Source organism: Marmota marmota, unplaced genomic scaffold, assembly GCF_001458135.2.
Source record: "Marmota marmota marmota unplaced genomic scaffold, marMar, whole genome shotgun sequence".
Lineage (NCBI taxonomy): Eukaryota > Metazoa > Chordata > Mammalia > Rodentia > Sciuridae > Marmota > Marmota marmota.
The window spans coordinates 27,481,739-27,505,636 of record NW_026000101.1 but is presented as its reverse complement, the minus strand read 5'-3'; positions in this window follow the sequence as shown (position 1 = coordinate 27,505,636).

Here is a 23,898-nt window from a genome sequence, read left to right as displayed (position 1 = left end):
AAAGTCCCCTCCTTTAGAATTAAATTGTCAGCATGCTGGGAGATTTTCATCCTTCCCCAGGAGGAATCCTCCTGGTTGAAATAGCATATTTCCTCTAGGCCAGAATGTACATGATGCTGGTACTTCTCATGCACTCTGTATGCCTTCTCCTGATGTTTAGAGCCTCTGAATGTCCTCCATTTAGATCCTTGCTTACTGTTCTTCAAATCTGTCTGGGTTGCAACCTCCTCTCACCCCACTGACTGATACTTTGAACATGATGGCCCACATAGGTAAGTTTTGCCCCTTCCAAAACTATAATACTCCTGAAAGTTCTTCCTGACAATATACCACGCCTAGACTAACAAATCTAGCATGTCTCTACTTTCTCCTAGGCCAAGTTTCCAGCATCATTGCTTGCTAGGCTTCACTGACATGTACTGATACCATGGATCTGATTTACTAATGAGTTACTATAATGCTACAGGTGAAATAGTTTTTTATGGAACTTTATAGATTGATATTAAAATGCATGGGAATATTGCTACAGTATGTGAGGGAAGATGTAATCAATGATTTATAACTCTAGATACATTGGTAATAGTAGAAAAAATAATACTCTTATTATCTTGAATGTATTGTAGGTGGCACTTAGTGATTGAGCAAAAGATAACACTTAGCAGCTCATGACTGAAGTTAGTATGACTTACATGGACTTTGGAGGTAGGATTATTTGCATAGAATATTAAAGTTTACTGAACATCAAGTAATACAATTTTATCTACTGTTGGATTTCAAACCTTACTTGATCAAATTCTGCTATCCTAATCTTTTGTAAAGCTAATACTTAAAATCTGTAATATTTAGCAGGAAAGAATTTTATTCTCATGGATGAAATAAATTGTGTGGGATATATAAAACATAATATGCTTTCTTTTGCAAAATATCATAAAATGTTACCTTTAATAATAATTAGTTATGCTGATTCTTAATAAGATCCATTTGCTAATAACAAATATTAGCAAATTTAGCCCTAATAAGAATCTAATAATTAAAATATTTTGATTTTCATGCAGTGAGGAAAATATGGCTCAATATAACAGAACAAGCTTCTAAAAATAAAATAGCTAGTAGATGGAATAGAGTCACCATTTGAATGCATATCTATTTGACTACAATATCCATGGCTCTTAAATTGCACCCCCCCAAAAAAATCTATTTTCCTAAAACTAAACAACAGTGAATAAAAATCCTGGGCAATCCTAAAACCTCATCCATGGATATAATGAAATTGCACTGGGCATTTTTTCATTATACTCTATTTACTCTAATATCCTCACATCTGGATACTGTTTGTTTCTTTATGTTCATCGTTTTCTGTAAATTTTCCACCAAGAAAACATAAGAAGCAAGTATGCATAGGCTGTTCTTATGTCCCTACTTAAACAATACCTAGAATATTATAGATATTCAATAGATGTTTATTGAATCAACAAATGACTTAAAGAAAAATAAATCTTTTTAGTAATTCACATATTTATTTTTTATTAATCTAGTAATATCAGTAATCATTTGAATTAAATGACTCCAATCATTTGAATTAAATATATCAATAATTCTATATTGCTATATTTTTCCTATTTATTTCCTTTAAGTCAATATGATGTGTTTTTTAAAACTATGAATTGAACAATATCTGCTTTTTATTTTTATTTATTTATTTATTTATGGTGCTGGGGATTCAACCCAGAGCCTTGTACATGTGAGGCAGGCACTCTACCAACTGAGCTACATTTCCAGCTCTGTTTTTCATTATTCTTAACTTTACAATTAAGCATGTGTATCATAAAATATCACTGTATAATTTAGTCTCACTCCCTGGGCTTAGTTTTTTATTTTCAGGAATATTAAAGCAGAAGAAATTGTATTTAGCCCTTCAGTTAGGTGTTGCTGAGTGCTAGGAGATCCCTGTTCTCCTGTGTCTTTGATGTTGACATCGATATCTTTTGATGGTATTGAGGTTAGTGGTTAAGATACTTCTCCAGCCGTAATAATTGTTTATGGTCTATGGACAGGGAGTCACAAAGCTCACAGGAATTCTAGCTGTCATCTTTTTTTTTCCTTCTTACTAATTTCCAAGTTGGCATATAATTTTTCATTTCATTATCACTCTGTGTGTTTCTCTCCTTATATACTATACTTTATTTCTTCCTTTTATTTTGCTTCCTTTGATAGTCTAACAGTTGGATATAAGAGAATGTCACTTTTATTTATTCTCTTTTTTCTTTCTGACTGAAGGCAAGGAAATTAGCACCTTGATGGAAGGCACACTGTGCAGAACATATCACCATCATAGAGCCTCAAGACGTCTCTTACAGAACTTAAAGGAGCTATCATGCCTTCTCATTTGTTTTAGTTTCCACCTCAGCCCCGTGGTCATACAAGATCACAGCAATAAAAATATGACTCTTGGAAACCCAAATGAAACTCTTCAACACCCTTACTAGCCCAAGTAAAAAACGAGGATCAAAAATATGTCTATAGGAAAAGGTGAACTAATTGAAAACTGGTAGAAACAATTAAGTGACCACATGCATTTCCTTAGGTACTCTACAACTTTAATGTGAATTTTGCTCTCAAGGCAGCTCTAGGATGGCTCAGTGGTGAAGCACTTTCCTAAAATGTGCTGGGTTTAATCCCCAGCACTCAAAAATCAAATAAAATAAAGCTGCAGCTCTGGCATATTGAATTTAGAAAATAGGAGTCTGCAATGTATTCCTGAATGAAATTTAAATCATTAATGGACTTAAAAATCCTTCAGAATAGTTAGAATAGTTCTGTAAGGATAATTTCACCATATTTGACTTGCCTTACAGAATGTTATTTGGCAGAATTTCACTTTTAAGGGAATTATCACAAGGTTCTTCATCAGCATACTATCAGCAGGCTCACTCTGTATAAACTAAAGCACAGTGGGTGACGTATAAAATATATCTTCAAAAAATTTACAATATGCTATTACCTAGAATGCATGTTTTCTAAAGGCCAAAATTTTATATTTGATCACATTTAAAATATTTTCTACACCTTAATTAATGAATCTGTTTGATATAAGTCATATATCTTAGTTTACTAAGGCCAGAAACAAAAACTACCATTATAGAATTTTATTTATTTATTCCTTTATTTATGCAGCTCTAGGGATTAGAACTACCACTGAATCACATAACCAACTTTAAAAAAAAAAATTATTTTAAGGCAGGGTCTGGCTAAGTTGTCTAGGCTGGCCTTAAGCTTTCAGCCCTTCTGCCTCAGCCTCCTGAATCACTTGGATGACAGGAGTGTGTCACAATGCTCAGCTTTGAAATTTTTAAATTAACCATAAAATAGTTTTGTTGCAATTAAAATGAGTGTGGGGTTTCCAAGTCTCTGTAGGAAAAAAGTGGCTACCTATATTTTAATTCCACCATAACATCTTTGAAAAATGCTACAGAAGTACAAAAATAAGAAATCAAAGAAGACCCATGTCAAATCAAGTCTGGGAAACATCACTGTTCATGAGTACATGAACACTTAAAACCCACAGAACTGGACACAGAGCCCACACTAGCAGAAAGACTTGGGGAATTCCGCACAGAAGTAATGTGAGATGGAGTTACAGTGGTGGCCCTCTAAAGATAGCACCTCATGGGTATCTATGATAAAGATACTTCAGAGATATCTTCCACCCCTGGAAGGAACAGGTAGATTCTACCTTGAGTGGGGAAATATGGAGAAGAGCTGAGACTGGGCACTTTATAGTACTGTCCACTTGGGGTTAAAAAGGAAATCAGTGGCTGTTTTGGAAAGACTATACATTAAAGGAAATGACAGCAACTTCAAATAGTGTCACTTACAGGTTAGCAAAGAGAAAAAAGATGTGATTAAAAATATAAATATGTTGGGGCTGGGGATGTGGCTCAAGTGGTAGTGCGCTCGCCTGGCATGCGTGAGGTGCTGGGTTCGATCCTCAGCGCCACATAAAAATAAAATAAAGATGTTGTGTCTGCCGAAAACTAAAAAAATAAAATAAATATTTAAAAAATTCTCTCTCTCTTTAAAAAAATATAAATATGCTAAAAGAAAATTAGTGCAAAGATTAGGAAAAATAGGCAAAAAGCCCTATATAATTTACTTTTAGAAAATTATACTACATTGTAGGTGAAAGGAAAATGCTAAGGACCACAGGAACTACCCATAGCCCTTATGAATTACCAATTATTACATAAAAAGCAATAGAAATATAGATTAAAATACATAATATCTATGGAAATTCATAGAAGAATAAAATAGAAAATAGAACATAAATTATTCCACAGACAAAAACACTAAAAATAGCTATGAATCAAAAGAAAACTATTACATGACATTCCAAGAGGAATTAATAACCTTAAACATGCAATTGTATACATGAAAGAACACCACAAATCCAGAATTTAAAAGCCCTTAGTAGTAACAGACAAAATTAGAGGATGTGAATCAGAGCTAATCAAACTCAGGGAAAAAAACCTAAAGAATAAGGCAACTTAACTTCTGTAAAAGAAAGGAAGGAAGGAAGGAAGGAAGAGAGAGAGAGAGAGAGATAGAGGGAGGGAGGGAGGGAGGAAATACAAGGTCCAAAGGGAGACAGTGTAGAGCTAAAAGTAAAATAAGTAGCATATGAAGAAGTACAGTAAGGTGTTAGAAAGAAACTGACATAAAATCTAAGAAGACAAGTTAATTATATAAGTGGATTTCCTAAAGTGGAAAAACAATTAATATGATTAGTATATAAAATCTTTACTGAAACAAAAGAAAACTTGAATCTCATATTGAAAGCTGTCATCAAGTATGTGGGAAATTCAACCCCAACCCATTGCCATCAAACATGAGACACAGTTGAGTACATTATTAAATAAAATAACCCTTGGAACAATCTAATATGAAGTAATTGAAAAGCAAGGAAAAAGTGATGGTGCGTACAATTTCAAAGTAACATACAATGCAGGGATGAGTGGAGCCAAGTTGTTCAGATAAGTCAAAGAAGTAACAAGTTAAGGAAAGAATGAATATATACTGAACCATATCAAAGCTATACAATAATACTCAGGAAACTTAGTACTCAGAAGCTCTTCCTGAGGGATGTACTAGAGCTTCATCTAAACAACATACAGTTGGAAAAACTTTAGAAAAATGGTGGTGAATAAAATAAATAATTAACAATGAATCTAAGATTAAAATGAAAGGAAAGAATAAGTGTGGAAGATACTATGTAAATGTTATATGATAATGCAGAAATAAGATAGATTTTTCAAATGAAAGAAGGAAGGAAACAGGGAAAAATCAATTAAGTTTGTTGCCATTTAATGCATTCAAATTTTAAAAATTGTACAATTTAGCTACTTAATACTACATCCTATAAAATCACCCAAACACCAGTGATTTAAAATGATCAGTTTTAAACTCTACCCGACAAGGGTACCAATCTTAGCTTGCCTCATTCTCACATCTGGGAGTGTTGGCTGAGGAAGGTTACTAGCAGGGACTCCTAGTTTGCAGTCTAATTTTGCACCTAGTCTCTCTTTTTCACATTCTGGCTGGCCAGGCACACAAAAGGAGAGGTACAATACAACCCATAGAAACATGCAATGTCTCTTGAAATTCAGGCTTAAAATGGTATATTGTTGTTTTTATCTCATTCTATTAGTCAAATAAAGTCACATAGTGAAACTATAAGTCAAAAGGCAAGGAAAGGTGCAAGGATTCAAAACCACAGTGCAAAATTACTAAAGAATTACAGGGCAAAGGGCAGGAATACAGGAATAGCTGGATAATTAGAGGTAATAATACCCACAAATGAATAATAGACAAAGTAGACAAGGAGATTATATTCATTTCATAAAGTTATCATTTTGAAAATTAACAGTAGAACAAAACTTGTGAACAAAAGTTCACAAATACAAAAACAAATACAAAGTAAATATTTAAAAAGTTAGAAAATGAAAGCCATAAACAATAACAATGCATTTAGTAATTTTAATTTAAGATAATATAAGCCGACATCCAATACACCTGTCACATTAACAAATAAAAATAGACAGTTAATATTAATATTTTCTAATGGGCTCACCAGTAAAATCTCAAAAATATCCATGCTGAAGATAAGTAACAAAACTAAGAGGAAAAATAAAAAAGACAAAATTAAAGAGGTAAACCAAAGAATATTGGAAACATTCAAGTAAAATAAAGCAAACGTTCTATGCTGCTCTGACAATTTTAACAAATTGCTCTCTGACAATTCATACAAAGAAATCTTATTCTTCTCTTGATAAACATCAGCCAAAGATAATAAAAAATGCCTGAGCCAAATAAGATTGGGTTTGCTATTTGCTGTAGTAAGAGAATCTGCACACCAGGAGAAACCATGGGATATCTCACTAAGATGATGTTGAGAATGGCTTATTACAGGTTTTGGCCCTATGCTAGATATTCTGAGGAACAGTTCAAAGAACAGGAGCTTTCCTAAGATCAAGTCCTATCAGAGAGAATAGGTAATTCAGTGCTCGGGTATCTTAATTTTTATTTGGGAGGCAGGATAAACTGACTGTAACTTAACCATGACAGGCAAAAAGAAGCAATTACCCAGTCATTCACATGAAATGGGAGCAGAAGACATTTGGTCACTGTTTTCTATTTTGCTTGGTTTTTGTTTTCTGTGTGCGTGTTTTAACATGATTATATCATTCTGTTTCTACTTACTTCCATTATGGCTATGAAGTTACCACAATTGATTTTGGTATTCTACAAAATTGGACAAGTCTACTTTGTATTCTACAAGACTCTCACCCTGTTTTCTTAGGTCAATGTGGTGATTTTAAAGATATGAACATGATTTCTTTGATATTCATCTCCTCATTAAGTAAAACTTGAAAGTCTCCTCCCTTTGACTGTGGGTTATACTTAGTGACTCATTTCTAATGAATAGAATACAACAGAAATTATGAGATGTTATTTTTGAGATTAAGTAATAAAAAGACTGCAGCTTCCAGTATGGGCTCACATTTCGCTCTCTCTGCCATGTAATGAGATGCCCTATGAAGAATCCCCATAAGGTCAGCAATAAGAACCTCCATGAAGTCAGCATACTTACAACTGTATCACTGAACTTGGAAAAGGATCCTTCAGCCCCACTGGTGTTACCAAATTATTACAGCCCCAGTAGACATCTCTACTAGAACCTCATGAGAAGCTCTAAGCCAGAATGACCCAACTAAGCTGCTCTGGATTCCTGGTGCATCAAAACTATGATGTAATATTTGCTGTTTTATTAAGTTTGAAGATAATTTGTTATTTAGCAATCAATGACTAATATAATTTATGTACAGAGAAAAGCGGATTGATATTATTATAATATTATAATGTAATATAGCAATAGTTACCATAGATTAAAGAAATATAAAAACCAAATGCAATGCATGAGACTCAATTTGGTGGCATAGAAACATTGTGCAACCACAGGCCCAAAGGCAATAGGGCCAACAGACCAGGGACTAAAATTTCTGAAACCATGAGCCAAAATAAGTCATTTCCCTTTTTAAATTGATTAAATTGAGTATTTGTTACAGTGATAGGAAGCTCACTAACACTAGTAACATGATATCTCTACAACTACTTTTTAAGTGGTTCTGTCACACACACACACACACACACACAAATATGAATACACATACACAAAGAAAAAATATGGGAATATTAACAATTGTTTAAGCTAAGTTAGTGGGTATATGAGGGTTAATTTTTTCACCCATGAGCTGTTCAAACATTTCTCATAATAAACAAGTAGAAGAAAATTACATAAAGTATCTTGGAAAAATTTTTGACTATATGTACAAAGATCTTTAGAGCTTACCAAATTCTTTCAACTAGTAATTTCTCCTTGAAATGTAGCCCAACAAAATAATCAGAGATGTGACATAAACATTTATATCAAGAAATTTATTTCATTGTTTTTTTATAACTGCAGAGATTTAGAAAAAATGTGAATTCCCAAGGTAGAGAATGAGTACATAAATCATAACTTAGTCATATAATGGTATATTTTTCTGTGATTGAAAATAATATTTTAACAGGTTCAGTAACATGGAGAATTGGTGATTCAATTAATATAAAATTCAAATGGCACATAAAAATATGCAGCATGATTTTAAAATTATATAATAATATATAAATTATATGTGCATGTTTGCATTTTATCTATTTGTGAAAGAAAACACATCATAAAATCTTAATGGATTTTGTATGTTTAATAGAATCACAGTGGTAGACATTATACATTTTAGCACTTTTTTTCTAAAAGGAAGAAAAACTGCTTTGTAATCAGAATAATTTTATATAATTATATTAAAATTTATAAATATTATATGTTGTAAAGGTTTAATTATAATACAAACATTTTGAGAAGACAGGGTACAGTAACCAAGTACACCGTGAACATTTAAAATATAAATCAACTATTTTATATACGTGTGTGTAAACACTTAGGATATCACAATTCAATATTGGCTGAAGTTTGACAGTTTGATTTCATTTTCATGATACCTTATATTTTATTTTGGTGAAGGGATTTTTGTGTGTTACCTAATAGTCTCAAATGTATAGGTAGTACTTTTATCTTTTCTCACTAGCTTTAAAGCTTTCACACTGTATCCAGGAGGAAGTTGTGATCTTTGCATGGTCTTCTATCTGAGACGTTGAAGCACAAGTCCCCACAATTGCTTCAATTTGCTATTTGTCATCTAAACCGGGAGTTTTGATCATATTTTAGGCTAGAAGTTGCTTTTTTTTCATACTCTTGCTGTGATGGATCAATGTTATTTAAAATGAACTTTGAGTGACTTTTGTAATGTCTTATTTACTCAATCTCCTCTCAGATCTCTGTGTTCAAACAAAATGCCTCTGTACCATAGAAGCAGCCTAACTGTATTAAATCACCAAAAACATTGGTCTCGATCAAGGACACCTCGTTTGATTGCAGATGTTCAATTCAATCTCCTTTCCTCTAAGGAGTGAATTTTTAAGTACTGAGTTTACAAGCTTTAAGTGAATTGGTACAAAAGTTGGATCCAGATGGATCGAAGCCAGATCCTACTTATAAGTTCTCCGTTCTTCAGAATATATTTGGGGAAATTCATTTAATGTGCTGGACAGTTATATGTTGAAATTTTGGCAGCAGAATGTTGTTGACCTTCCCCACCCCCAAACACTGCTGCAATATTCTCAGCTCCGTGTGTATTTTTGCTGTGCACTGCAGATACAGCAATGACTAAGACTCAGCTCTGGCCTTCAAGGAGTCATTTACCAATGAGGGATATGTGCACATAAACCTGCACTATCACTTTATAAATATTATGGAAAGTGATGTATGCACAGGGTACCTGAGAAAAGAGGGACACAAATCAACTTAAACCCAAGAGTTCATGTGCATTTCAGAACTATAAATATGCCTACTTTAGATTGTATTTTATGCTCATTTTCATTAACAATAGGCCCAGCTTTAATTTTTTAGACACCATTACTCACCAAATTTAATTTCTTAAATACAATATCATTATTTTCATTATCATCCCTACTAACAAAATAGGTTCAAGAATGTGGGAAGTGAAGTCTACATTAGTAAAAGACTGGAAGATATTTAATTTCTCTTAGCATAATTACAACTGAACTCTCTGCTTCTTGCTGTCTGTTTTGTTGTTGTTGTTGTTGTTATTGTTGTTTTTTTTTTTACTTATGGCAGGGGTGGTTTTGTATATACATTTCAAACCAATTTTCTTTTTGCTTGGGCTCTTTATTCTTTCTACACTTCAGTTTGTAGTTGGCACATACTCTGTAGAGTTTGCAATGATTTTGTTGAGTGGCATGAGCAATTTTACTATTATACACTAACTTTTTCCCAGAAAATAAGTGAATAATGAAGCTCTGAGAATTGTTTTGCATTTAAAACTCTATGGAAATTTTTGTACATGTTATAAAATAACAAAATCCTTGAACTTTTATTTTTATTCATTAGTAATATAGAATATCAGTGAGGATGTCTCATGTTAGCATGTTTGCAACATCCTAGTTTTGAGAACAGTGTGCTTCCACATATAGAGATAAGGATCAGAAATTCTTTGAAAACAACATTTTTTCCTTTGATGGTTTTATTTGTTTTAAAATACTAATCCAACCATGCTTTTGACAGGTGTTTCTTCTTTTGGAAGCTAGATTTAGATAGTCTAGCTGATTTTCAAGCTGTTCTCTTTTCATAATTTTATTACACATATACTATCTAAACATTCTGAATGTCTAAACTTTGTTACTTTGTTTCCTACTATAGTGATCCAAATTCAAGCATTTCATGCATATATCATCGTTAGATGATAGATGATAGACAGATATCTTTGCAACTTCAACTGAAATGTATTTCTTTACTCAGTTTCATAGAATAATTGTCACCTCTAACCCACCACCAATAATAAAGCTAGAATAGTTGACATAATAATGAGGTGTTTAGAACTTTAATTGTGATCTTGTGGGAGAAAGATTTGACAATGTGTTGAAATTTTTAATGTTGAAGTGTATGAAGTCACTTGGCAAATGCTAGTTATTTTTATCTTTTACCCAAATTAGAGTCAGTAGTAGGTAGTAGGTAGGCAGGTAAGTAGGTAGGTAGATGAATGGGTAGATAGATAGGCATAAAGCTAGATCACCATTCTCAAAAGTCTTTTGGCGGAATATTCTGTTAACAAGTAAACATTCCTGGCCCTCCTTAGTGATATACCAGTAACTGCATTTTATGTAAAATGAATTATAAAACTCACACATTAATTTTTATTTTTTCCCGAAGAAGTAATACAGCTGAATACAACATTGTATTATACTCACAACTTTTGTATAATACATACTAAGATTAAAAACATAATTATTAACAGAAATAATTGGCAGTCAATACCACCTAAAACACTCTTCTCACTCATCCCTATAGGATTATTCCATTCCACATTCTGAGTAATTAATACCAAATGCCCACATGTCTTGATGATCTGAAAGGCAGATGTATATGATGAACATGTGATGTGTCAAACAGTTCTTTCTTTTGACTCTGTCAAAAGTAGCTCTAAGTCATTGAGCAAATAACTCACATTCTCTAAACCTCAGATTTTGCTGAAAAGTGAGTATAGCAATACCCTGAAGGAAAGCTGTGAGAATTTAACAATAGGGTCAAGAGACTGGCTCAGTGTTAGATGCATAATAGGTCAATAAATCAGAGGTCCTAGCTGTTAGCTGTTGCAACTATTAGTGTCCTTGTGTTTGTATTTCTATGTAGTCAGAGGAACTTCCAGTTAATATTGATGCCACGAGTCCAGCTTTAATAAGTCTTCATACGCTGTCCTATCTCACTCTGTGTTTGAAAGCTCGGATTTATGACTGTGGCGAACCAGGAAATTAATTTCAGATCCAATTTTGCAATCTTCAGTGTACCTTTCTTCAGGTATCTAAATGTTGATTTTTCTACATCAATGTTCATACACTACATATGAGGAAATGATCTGCTATCTATCTCTAAAATTGTCGCTAGATCTCAGTGCTCACAGCTAATATTAAGAGTTCCCTCAGACTCATTTCTCCAAGTTTCTGAATTCTTTGAACTTCGTCTAAGGTGGATACACATATCAACCTTTCTCATTCTTTCAAAATGAAATTTCCTCTCAGCCTTCTTCTCTGCCCAAAGCAGGAAACAACTCTCCTGCGCCCCAGCAGTTCTTGCTATGTTTTCACAATATTAGGAGGCACTGTCTGCTGTTTGGAATCATTTTGGCTTATTATAAGGGCTCATACTGTACTTCATTAGCAGGGCTGCTGTGAAATTATGAAACATTTTGGTGAAAATTACGAGATATTTAGACTTGTTTCTTGCTGAAAATATACAAAGCCCTTCAGGGAAAATACAGCCAGATGGTGTTTGAGACATTTATTGTTTTTCTATGAATTTGTAAACAAATACTATAAATTAAGAGTTTCAGAATGATCTTTAGAAATCTAGTGGCAAAATAAAACATGAACTGATAGCCATTAAGGTAAAGAAATCACAGAACCCATTTATTTCCATCTTACCAGTATATGTCTTCCTTGTCTATACTCTTAACATTTTGAAAGGGTTTCAAAATTGATCCAAAACTGATGGTTGAAAATTTCAGAAAAACCAAAAAGCTGACACCTCAGATTGTATTTTTCCAGGCATAATTTTAGTAATTTGTGTAAGTTCAATAATAATCTGTACTATCAAAATATTATTATTATTATTATTCTTTATACACATAGAAATATTGTTTGAATCTACCCAGAAACACTTAGGTAACACAGACTTCTATATGAAGTGAATGAAATTATTTACTTCTAATAATTCAAGAGTCTGAAACTGTGATTTATATTTTTTGTGGGTTCTCTATGGAGAAGGGCTATGAATTTTAGAAGCCTACAGTAATCACCCTGAGGACTTTCTTGGAGCAAGTGATAGTATTTGAGTAACTGTGTATGAAGGAAAATAGCCTCAGTTTGGGGTTCTTTGGCTCTAAGGAAAAAAAATTTTTAAAAAAAAACATTTATTAGTTAATATAGTCTTGAGTTGAAACCTGATTCTCATGCAAATCATGGAATTTGGAAATATCAATCATTTATGTCTTTCTACTAATTGATTTCAACTTCCCTGTACTTTACCTAATGTTCTTTCCCTTTGTTCCCATAATAACTTCCTTTCAGATTCTATTTTTCATTTTCCAATTTTGTTTACAGAAAAGCAGAGAAAATGTCCAAAGGAGGTATTTGATCACTAGAAAACAGTTTCTGAGGAATATGTAGTGAAAATAAAACACCTCTTAGAGTACACCTTTGAAGATATGTTATCGATAAGCAATGCAATTTTAGTGCAAGATTTTTATTGTATTTTGACATTCGGATTCATTTTCTCAGGTTGCAGATGAGCACAAAAATGAAGAAAAACATCTATTTTAGTGAAAAAAGTTTAAACTAGTGAATCAGATTGTTTTTCTGACTTTTACAAATATAGTCCTTTCCCCTGATATTCTCATGAGAACTGGAGTTAGAAATTGAATTGCCTGTTCTCTTTATTTCTCTCCTTTGCTGTATTTTCCTCATTCTCTTATTATTACACAGGGATTGGTAAGTAGAAAGGTATCAAACATTTCTGGAGACTTATGAAGCAATACATCGACCATGATGGTTCTCTTAACACCACCAACTATAGCCAGTAGCTCCTCTAAAAACAGTTGCACAAGAGATGAACTATAAAGCCCAGTTCCATACTCAGCCTTCCAAATGGAAAGTTTAGTGAAAATCATTTTTTAATATGCAAAAGAGTCTTCTCATTATTTTATCTCTACTCCATACTTTTCCATTTTTCTTAAGTAACTAATAGATTTTTTAAAAAAATATCCTGCAGAAATTACACTACATTATCTTTCTCCATATCCAGAAGACTTGACAATAGCCCTTTCTCTCTGTTCTTCACAGGGAACATAGAGACCTGGAGATACCATCAGTCATCCCTCTTCTTTGCCTCTCATAAAGAGAAAATATCCAGACACACTAAACATCTTTTCTAGAAAACATTACCCTTATTACCTTCCTTTTTGTGTTCCTTCTTTGATGGAAGTCACACTGCTTAAAATTCATTCGTATAAGAGGAGTGAAAGAAAGGATTTCCAGACAGTATCCCAAAAAAGACTGAAAATAAAACTTTGTTTTATACAACTGTGTATTTGTTAAGAAATCTGAAAAGTTTTTCATATTATAATAACTTATAGAATCTGGAAATTTAAAAAAAATAGTTTCTTTGGCACACAGTGGACAGGCCCCTAAAAGTAATATTCTTTAATTCTGCATATTTATGGAGTATGCCAACTTAGGCACTGAAATTTTGGTACTTAGAAATACCCACCTAGAAACTTTTACGTGGTGGATTTACCATCTGACTTTAAAAATTCAACCTTAAAAGTAAAGTCTCTGAAGAGGAATCACAACTCCAGTTTCAAAGAATTGAGCCAGAATAAACTGTAATGGACGAAAGTAAACGGTGGCAGAAGAAGGACCTTCCTGGCATGTAGAATAATTCAAGATGGACTTGGCCAACAATGGTGCCTCAGGCCAAGTCCACACATCTCGATGTCTTCACTTACCCTTCAGATTTTGGAATTTTATTGCAGTAGAGTATAAATTCTCATCCCTGAAATAAAATGTTCTGGCTATTACAGTGGAGAAGAAGGTAGGAATTTAGAATCATCAATATATTGACTGGAGAAGCTTAAAATTTTATCTTATGTTATAAATAGTGAAAAAAAAAGACCCTAACAAGATGAATGATGTGAGCTGGGGCACACCACACGGTCAGAGCCTAATTTAAATCTGGTTCATTCATTTGTGTTTTTAAAATGCGTTTATGTGTTCATTCATTCATTTTCTTCATGCATTTTTGTGTCTACTCATTCAAAAACAATTGTGCTCTGTGAACAGACTGCCTTGGTTTGAAACCCTGATTCTGACATTTCTTAGCTGAATAATTATATAGAATTTATTTAATCTTTTGTTCTTCCCTCACCTTCAAAATAAGGACAATAGAATTATCTACTTCCCATAGTTGTTATGTGGACTGAATGAGTTCATTCATGCAAGGGGTCTAGGGCAATACTTGGCATACCAGATATGTGGTAGCCATTATTCTTAACCATTAAAGGTCATTTATTATTGATTTGACTTTTAAATTAACATCTCAAGTTTTCAATCTCTTCTGAGAAATCTTTGAATTTTGTAATTTATGTTGAGAAGTTCTTCCTAGATCAAAATTTAGTACTTCAAATTATCATGTTCCAAATTTTACTATTCATCCTCCTCCTAAGTAATTCTTTTCTTATTTGCTGACCCATCACATCATCCCTTCCTTTTTAAAAATCTATTCCCCTGGTATGTTGGGGGGAAAAAAGTCTAAGTCAGTATATATGTCCAAAGAAACTCTTCCAAATTAAAAGAGGTTTACCTTGTTAAATTTCAGAATTATCTGAAATTCTTTCAAAAAGATAGCCAGAAAACTAACATATAAATAAAGTATATATTACATTAAAATAATATGTAAAAATTCAATCTATAAACCGGACACAGCAGTTGAAATGCTGGGTCATAGGACAAGTAAAGAAAGGGAGTACATACTCTTACTTTGCTTTTTTCTTCTCCTTTGCTCTGTATTTCTATTTTATTTCATTCAGTTATGTTTGCTAAAATAAATGAACATCTTTGTTTTTGCAAATAAATATTCATAAATCTATGTATGTGTACATGTTATAAAATGAAGAAAAATGTATTTACCAGAAAATCTCAAGGATTTCTAGCAATAACAATATTCAGATTTTTTTAAAAAGATATATCTCCTATTACCGGTACTTTGAAGTTGCTGGGCTCCCAACCATCCCCAACCAGCCTACATAACTGTGAATAGTATCAGATATTTTGGAAGCCAATTCCAGCCAGGAGACACAAAGAGATTAGGAAACAAAGAAAAATAGGTGAGAAAAAGAGAGATGGCTTTTTCATGATTGCTCTGTGAAATGTGAGTACCTATAATCTGTATCTGTGAAGAAGCTGATGTTATGATCTACAAATCCTCTGGCCTGGTGTCCTTAAGTGTACTTATAATAATATTAACATTCTTTAGAATTTTAAGTTGGATTTGTGATTTCTTCAGAAGAAATCTCATGAAATACACAGCCACTGTAACATAAATATAAAGAAAGTATGAGAATGTAAGCCTTTATAGATTTCTTATGGCCTCCTGTTATGACTTAATATTAAATTATACTAATGAGTGGTACTCATCACCTGCAAGTAATGTTTAGTAAAATCATAGTCCAGAAATAGTATCCAAACACATACATGTAAATATACACTGCATGACCTACATGTCGCTTATTGTTCTGATTCTAATATATTCCGACCAGACTCAAACTTGAAAATCAGTGACAGGGAAAACAGGAAGAGATGTGTTCACCTGGTGCCACAGGTAGACTTAACAATTATACTGCTATTGTAAAACATATGGTGAAGCAGATGAAGTGTATAGGTCAGCAAAATGAATAACATTAACCTGATTCCCATTTTCTTTCTTCCTCAACTTCCCATCTCAGAGAACCTGCGATTGTGTCAGCTCCCTATTCTGCTGAGACTGCCCGCTAGAAATAATACCTCCACACTCATCATCGATAATGGACTGCCACAGAGAAAATTCAGGCCAGTTACAATGCATGGTACAAAGCTATCTAAAATATAAGTGTGGGTGTTTCAGCTTGGGTCTTATCTCATTTGAAATTGAAATATGTTTGCAATGCTTGAATGTGGGAAGATTAATTATCACCTCTGTTTCAAAATAAGCAGCAGTAGAAACCCATCACATGAAAATGTGGAAGTGACATTGTCGACAGCTAACAAGAGAGGTTTTCAGCTGGAAAAGGGTGCAAACAGAAACAAATGCATTTATATTTCTAATCTGCAGCCAAGCAAAAATGATAGTTGATACTGGCTGAGCTTGCCTCAGTAAACCAAGCCCCGTTTTGGTTAGGACGCTAAGTGCAGCAAGATGATCCACAGATTCCACCTCCCACTAAAATCAATGCCTTCACATTTCCAAGGTCAAGCTAGCTCTTGCTCTTTTTTTCCCCATTAAGGGGAGAAAAAAACATACACAGTCCCACCACTGGCTGGCAATGTGGCCTTAGGCAAAGAAATTAATATCTTTGAGCTTCAGTTTCCCCGCCTATAAAACAGACACAATAAATACATGCTTAATTCTTAGTGTGGATGCAAGTCTATTATGTATTAGTATAAACAATTAACATAGCATCTGGTACACAGTAAGAGCTCAATGATTGTTAGCTATTGCTATTGTAAAACCATCCTATTCTGCTCTAAGACCACTAAGGCAAAAATTCCTCTTTCCTGTCTGAATGCAGCTCTGTCTCAAGTAGTGAGGGTAATGGGTAGTTCAGTTTGTTCCTTCTTCTTAAATTTCAGTGACTCTAAGAGATCACTTTAGTGCTAAGAAAGACAATCCTTTTTGTTGTTTTAAATGCCATGTCAGGACTTGCATAGTTAATATCAGGTCTTTAAGAAAGGTCTCTTAGGCCATTTGAACACTGGTATTGTGAGCCCCAGGCTTCATTACAGATCCCTTTTGTTAATAGGAAACCTTGGAGTGAGTAAGTCTGAGGCCCAAGCCATACATTAAGATAATGAGGAGAAAATGGTATAAATTCAAATCTTTTAGCCCCCTACTCCATCTCTATTTCTCTCTCAATTTATGTTACACAATGACATAAAGTACCACCTTTGGAGGTGAGCCTGCCCTGTGGTTAATCATCCTGATACATGCTAAAATACCCCACACTATAATTTAACATGAAGAACAGCTAGGGGTTGTGTTGAAACTGTCATGACTCACAGGAATCTACTAATTTTGTCCTGTTCACCTTCATTCTATAACTTTGCAAGAATTTCTGCCAACATTGGCGAGGGTGGAGAAAGTGGAAAAAAGAGAAAAAAAGAAGCTCTTTGTGAAATGGCACCTCGAGTCTATGCCATTGATAGTGCCTTCCTGATTCCCCAGGCAAGCTCTTTCTGAGCCACTCTAAGCCCTCCAGAGACAATTTCTTTTATGAAAGCCAAGCTTACTTCTATCAGGCTCTCATAATCTTCGGCAAAGGTAATCATTCTTTAAGCTGGAAGTGTTGTCGCTATCTTGATGTTGCTGGTGCTGAAAGAGGCAAACAAAGTCATCCTGATTGTTTTAGGTTTGGATTAGACTGGAGTGCATAGAGAAACATTTTAAAAGACTTATTTTGACTATCAAAGTGAGTCGATATGACAGCAGTCGTCAGGGGAAAAATGTGCACCGTGAAAACACACAAACATCCCACAGCAACCAGCTCCAGCTACTTTGCAAGAGTACATTAGAAGGGAAATTGCTTTTCTGAATGTCAGAGGAAAAGAAGGCAGTTTTCCAAGTCACTTAGGAAAAGGTACAACCACAAAGACGTGTTCAGGATGATATGGAGGGCAAAGGAGTTTGGACGTAAACCCTTATTGCACACAATCTCATTGCATTATGTCTGTGGTTTGATTCACATGTGTTTCTGTGAATTATTTATAAATCAGACACAGATTGGCAGATTCTGGTTCATCACGCCCAAAGACAACGCTAACAGAAAAGAGAGTAATTCAGGTTAGGAAATCGAGAAAAAAGAAACAACTAACATATGACAAAATAAAAGCAAAAGCCAAATGAACTAGTTATAATAAAATTTATTCCCTGAAAGCAGTTTTCATGTTCAGCATAGCCACCTACAAAGCTGAGTGAGTGAATGGAAAGCTATGCAGACCATTCCAACCACATTAGCAGGTGCCTCTTTAGATTTGCTATTCAAACAAGAAATATCTCACTGACTTGGTAGAAACTATATGGCTTTTCATAAAATATATGAAATCAAAGATTTACTTTACCATGATTTACCAATAATCGAGTTTATGTGTTATCAGTGTGAAATGTCATGTGATCGCCAATTTCCAAGGTAAATAAAATCTTCCAGCATTTATCCCAATAAAATATTGATGTCTACCTCAGAGCCTTGTCACAATTTACAATTACAGCATCTGTTTTTAAGCAAAACATTAACTATCCACTTTGGCACAAGTCAGAGTGTTACTTGTAAATAATCATTTCAATATCTCCCCAAAAGTTAAATACACATTATCATGTGGCAGCTTCCATATTTACAAGCATGAAAATAAAACAAGGTGATTCTTTTCATATTATTTAGAAAAAAAATTTACAAAATATTCTTTCAGATTATGTGGAAAATTATATAAATTCATACTTTAAATATTTCTAAAACCAAATATTTAGCATACTTTCTTCTATATAGTCATGTTCTTCAAATTCCTTACATCTTAGTAATTAGATTCTCACATAGGTAATAAATAATTCATTTTTTATTACAGAGATAAATACTAAAAAGCGATGATGAAAGTAATGGAAGAAAAGCAAGATAAAAACATTCATCTAGTTTGAGAACTTATTTGATTTTTTAAGGAATATGCTCAGAATCTCCTGCTAAGCATGTAAACTTCTCACAGGAAAGTCTGAGCCTCATTTCCACCTTAAGATAAAAGGGGATCTAGAAAAACAAAAGTAACTCATTTGCAGGAAAATGGGTGGAACTATAGAGCTTATATTAAGCAAAATAAGCCAGGCTCAGAAAGATGGTGTCATGTTTTCTTTTATTTGAGGAAGTCATAAAAAAGGGAAAAAAGCAATCTCATAAAAATAGAAGCGAGGCAAGTAAAGGAAGAGGGCCATGCAGAGAAAAAAGAGGATGGCAAACAAGGGTACTAAAGAGTGAAATTGATCAAATCATGCTATGTGCATGAGCAAATACGTCACAATGAAAATCCATTATTCTATACAATTAATATGCATCAATAAAATTTTTAAAATTAAAGCTGGTCTGTGATAGACCTCTAGCTGACCCTTACAACAGCAAGAGAATGAGTTAGGCCAACCTAAAATTTCTAGTTTCTCCAACAAAAGGATATTTGAGATATTTAGAGTGGGTCTGCTCCTATGATCTTCTTGGTTTATCTTCATTCTCTCCATCTCAAGTCATTTGGACCCTTAATTTTGTAAAAGAAGCATTATTACTAATTTTGTATTAGCAAATAAAATTTGACATCATATAAATGTTTATTCCCAGAAGAACTTTTCCTATCTGAAAGAACCTGAACCTCAATAATCACTTCTCCTCAAGAATGCCTTTTATGAATAAAGACTTTCCAGTGGGCAGAACCACTGTGATTTGCAATGGCAAAAAAAAAAAAAAGCGCAGACATAACTTTCCTATGTTCATATATGAATACACCACAGCAAAACTCCACATCATGTACAACCACAAGAATACGATTCTAATTAGAAGTTACACTCTATGTATATATAATCTGTATCAACAAATTTTTTAAAAGCTCACAAATTTAAAAAGGATGGAGTAGAGCAGAGACCAGGAACAGCATGTTGTTTCTTGACTCTCTTCATCTGTACCAGTTGCCTTCCTTCACCCTGTATGTAAAAGCAGCTCCTAAACTCACATCCTTCCAAATACCAGAGAGGAAATGGCTCTTCCTACCCCATTCCATTTCCAGATAATTGTTCAGGAAAAAAAAAAAAAAAAGGAGGATGTTGGCTTGATTTAAGGTTGAATTTTGCGCCAGAGAGCTGATATAGTATGATAGTCCACAACTCATAGAAGTTGCATAAAGTGGGACAAAGAATATTTCTCCAAAAGAAGCTGCCTGGGCAGAAATGGAAAGGAGAATGTGTGGCTATCAGAAGAAAGCTAGGGGAGCTGAGATGGCAAAAACCATGGATACCTGTTGTACCTCCCTGTGTCATGGACAGGTGTGGCTATTAGGGAGAAAATTCATTAGATTAAATATACTTATATGTATTCTCATTTCTCTGCAAATTTATCAAATGCACCCATTCTATGAAAAAGTTTAAAACTATCTGCAGTGGTCCATTTTATGTGTTCACTTGGCTGGGCCACCTGGTACCCAGATATTTGGACAAGTATTGTGATCGGTATTTCTATTTAGGATTTTGGATGAGTTTAATACTTAAATTTGTAGACAGAGAATCATGGAATGCCCTCCTGCCTAATGCAGATAAGCCTAATCCAATTAATTGAAAATCTGTATTAAACAAAAAATCTGAATCTTTGCTAAGTGAAAGAAAATTCCACCTGCCTGACTGCCTTTGAACAGTGACCTAGGCTTTCTCCTGCCTGCAGTACTGATCTTCAGCATCAGCTCTTGCTGGTTCTTGAGTCCCCCAGCCTTTTGACTGATCTACACCATCATCTCTCCTGAGTCTCCTGTTTGCCAACTCATCTTGGCACTTGTTGGCCTGCATAATCATATAAAGCAATTATGTGTATGCATAATTTTAAACACACATATGCCTCTTATTATTTGTTTCTCTGGAGGCCCCCGACTAATATGCTCACCTCCCTTAGTGCTTACTTTCTCTGTGAGAAGCTTTAAAGAAAAGAAAGAACACAGAAAGTCTAGAAACCTACCTAAAGTGTGGGTACCCTCTTTACTGGATACAGAAAATGCAGGAACCAACTTTTACTTCTCCAAGAAAAGTTGACATACTCCAATGCAGTCCATTGGAGAAAACAAATCTCCAGAGTCCTAGGATCCACGGGGTAGAAATAAATAACAATTCTAACCTTTTGTCATCACCACTGTACATAAAATAGAATCTTAAGGCAACCTTAAATCCTAAAGACTGGGACAAGGTCTTCTTATTACATCTCATTACATCTTCTTATTACACTTCAGTTATAGCCCTTCTGGTATTAAGAATCACGGAGATTTTGACAGAATTAAGTAGAATACTCTATAAAAATGGTTACCAAAGTTTATAATATAGAAACATTCAATAAAAGTTAGTTTCCTCATTTCGCCTATGTGCAGAAAATAATTGTCAAAGCAGGACCGAGACTACTGTCCTTAGAAAGCCTTGCTTGCAAGGTCAGTCCTTGGGCTGGCATCTGGGTGCTTAGATTTTAGCAGCATTCCATCATTTCCTACCTGATTAGATTGGCTCACTGTGCCTACACTGTGCCAACAAAATAGTTTACACTGAATACCTGCTTTTCTTCTTGGAATCTCAGTTTTGTTATCAGAGTGCGCCTACATGACCAGCCTTCAGTAAAAAACCTTGGGCATCGAGTCTCTACTGAGATTCTCTGATAGACAGTATTTCATATAGGTTGTCATATTTCAAGGATGGAAGAGCTAAGCTCCACAGAGGGAAAGACTCTTCAAATCTTACACCCAGTTTTCTCCAGCCTTTTTCTTCATGTGCCTTGTCCTTTTCCTAATTTTCCCTCCATGGTAATAAAGCTTAGCAATGAGTACAATGATATGTTAAGTCCTATGAGTCCTTGTGAATCACTGAGGTGGTACTGGAGAGACTCCACTAGGTCTCCAACTTCCTAATAACTACCCTCAAATTCAGTTCAACATTCTATAGTCTCTCATATAAAGTCAATGCCTATTTCTGTAGATTTTATACGGACCTCACTTTCTCTAAGACTGTAAACCTGAATATATACCAAAATAATATTGGGTTTAGAATAGCAGACTTTCCCTCTATGATAATTTGCTGGTGGAAATAATTATCTAAATAAAGAGATACATGTAAATTTTTAAGTGTTTTCCCCCAGTTAAGTCAATACATTTTATCATTTTATATATGGAAATGGTCCCCAAGAGTGTATGCCATCAGAATATTATGATAAGTTTTAAGGAAGGTATCATCAAAATTCCTGCCTTAGCATATGCAGGGCCCAGGTTTAAATTCTTAGTACCATGGAGGGGGAGAAATGCCTGCCTGAACCATACAACAATAAATAACAATAAATAAATCAGTAATGACTATATTTGAGCACTGATGTTTTATGATTAATCTCCAAGCTGAATTAATTGCAAAATCTATGTCAAAGTAACTGGATGAAGTGAGTTGATGGATGTGATTATAATTTTTGCTTTGGGTCTCTTCTGCCTATAGATGATTATTTTTCATTAGCTAATAATATTTAATCCTGTATTCTTGTGTTTGACTTAAAAAGTAAAATTAAATATTTTTTCTTGTCTCAATCTGTCAGTAAAAACTGTTTAAAACACCAGGGTTTACCACAAGCAGATAATGTTCTTAGAGGGTAATGTTCTTAGATGGTAGAAATAGAGGTATTTTCTCTTTCCAAATGTTTTACCAGCATTGAAAATAAAAGGGTCACTAAACACTAAAATATGAGTTAATATACCAATTTAGGTGGCTGAATGGAGGCTTAAGACTTCAGAGGACTGTAGTTACAAGAGCTGAACAAGCATACGCAACCCATTTTCTCTGCCAAGGTCATAAAATAATACATACTTCACACATATCTCTTATCTTTCAAAACTTCCCAAATTCATTTGCTAAACAAGAAGGCAACGGGCAAAACATAGTGGTTCATGACTGTAATTCCAGCACCTCCAGAGGCTGAGGCAGGAGGATGCCAAGTTTAGAGGCAGCCTCAGCAACTTAGCAAGGCCCCTCATAACTTAGTGAGAATGTCTCAAAATAAAAAATAAAAAGAGATGGGGATGTGGCTCAGTGATTAAGTACCTCTGGTTTCAATTCCTGATATCAAAAAAAAAAGGAAAGAAAGGATAGCAAAAAAAGGCAGTCAGCCACTACAGAAGGCAGGAGTGAGGCACCATACTGAAATATAGGAAGAAGCAGTGAAATTCCACCTGCTTATCAATGAAACCCACCTTTGCCACTCAACCTTTTCTCACCAACTCACCCTGTAGGGGCAGACAGACTAATAACCTGCTCCAATGGAGTCAGAAATGTATACTGTTTCCTCTAAAAACATTAACTGGCTTGGGAGAAAACACAGTCATTTGTGAACAGCCTAATAAAAGAGGAAAATACCTTCTTGATAATCCAATAATAACTATCACTCAGGGTTTCCAATACAAGTTTTATGCTTTATCGATAAACAAACTTTTCATTATTTTTCATTAGGAAGCAGCATTTATTTATATTTAATTGACAATATACTGTCCAAATTATTGATAACCATCACCAGACATTAGAAAACACTTAAAAAATGAAAGTTAAATGCCAAATATCCCTTCTCTAAGAACTCAGAGGAAATAGGGGGAAAAAATAAAAGTTAATGTGTAAAACTTATT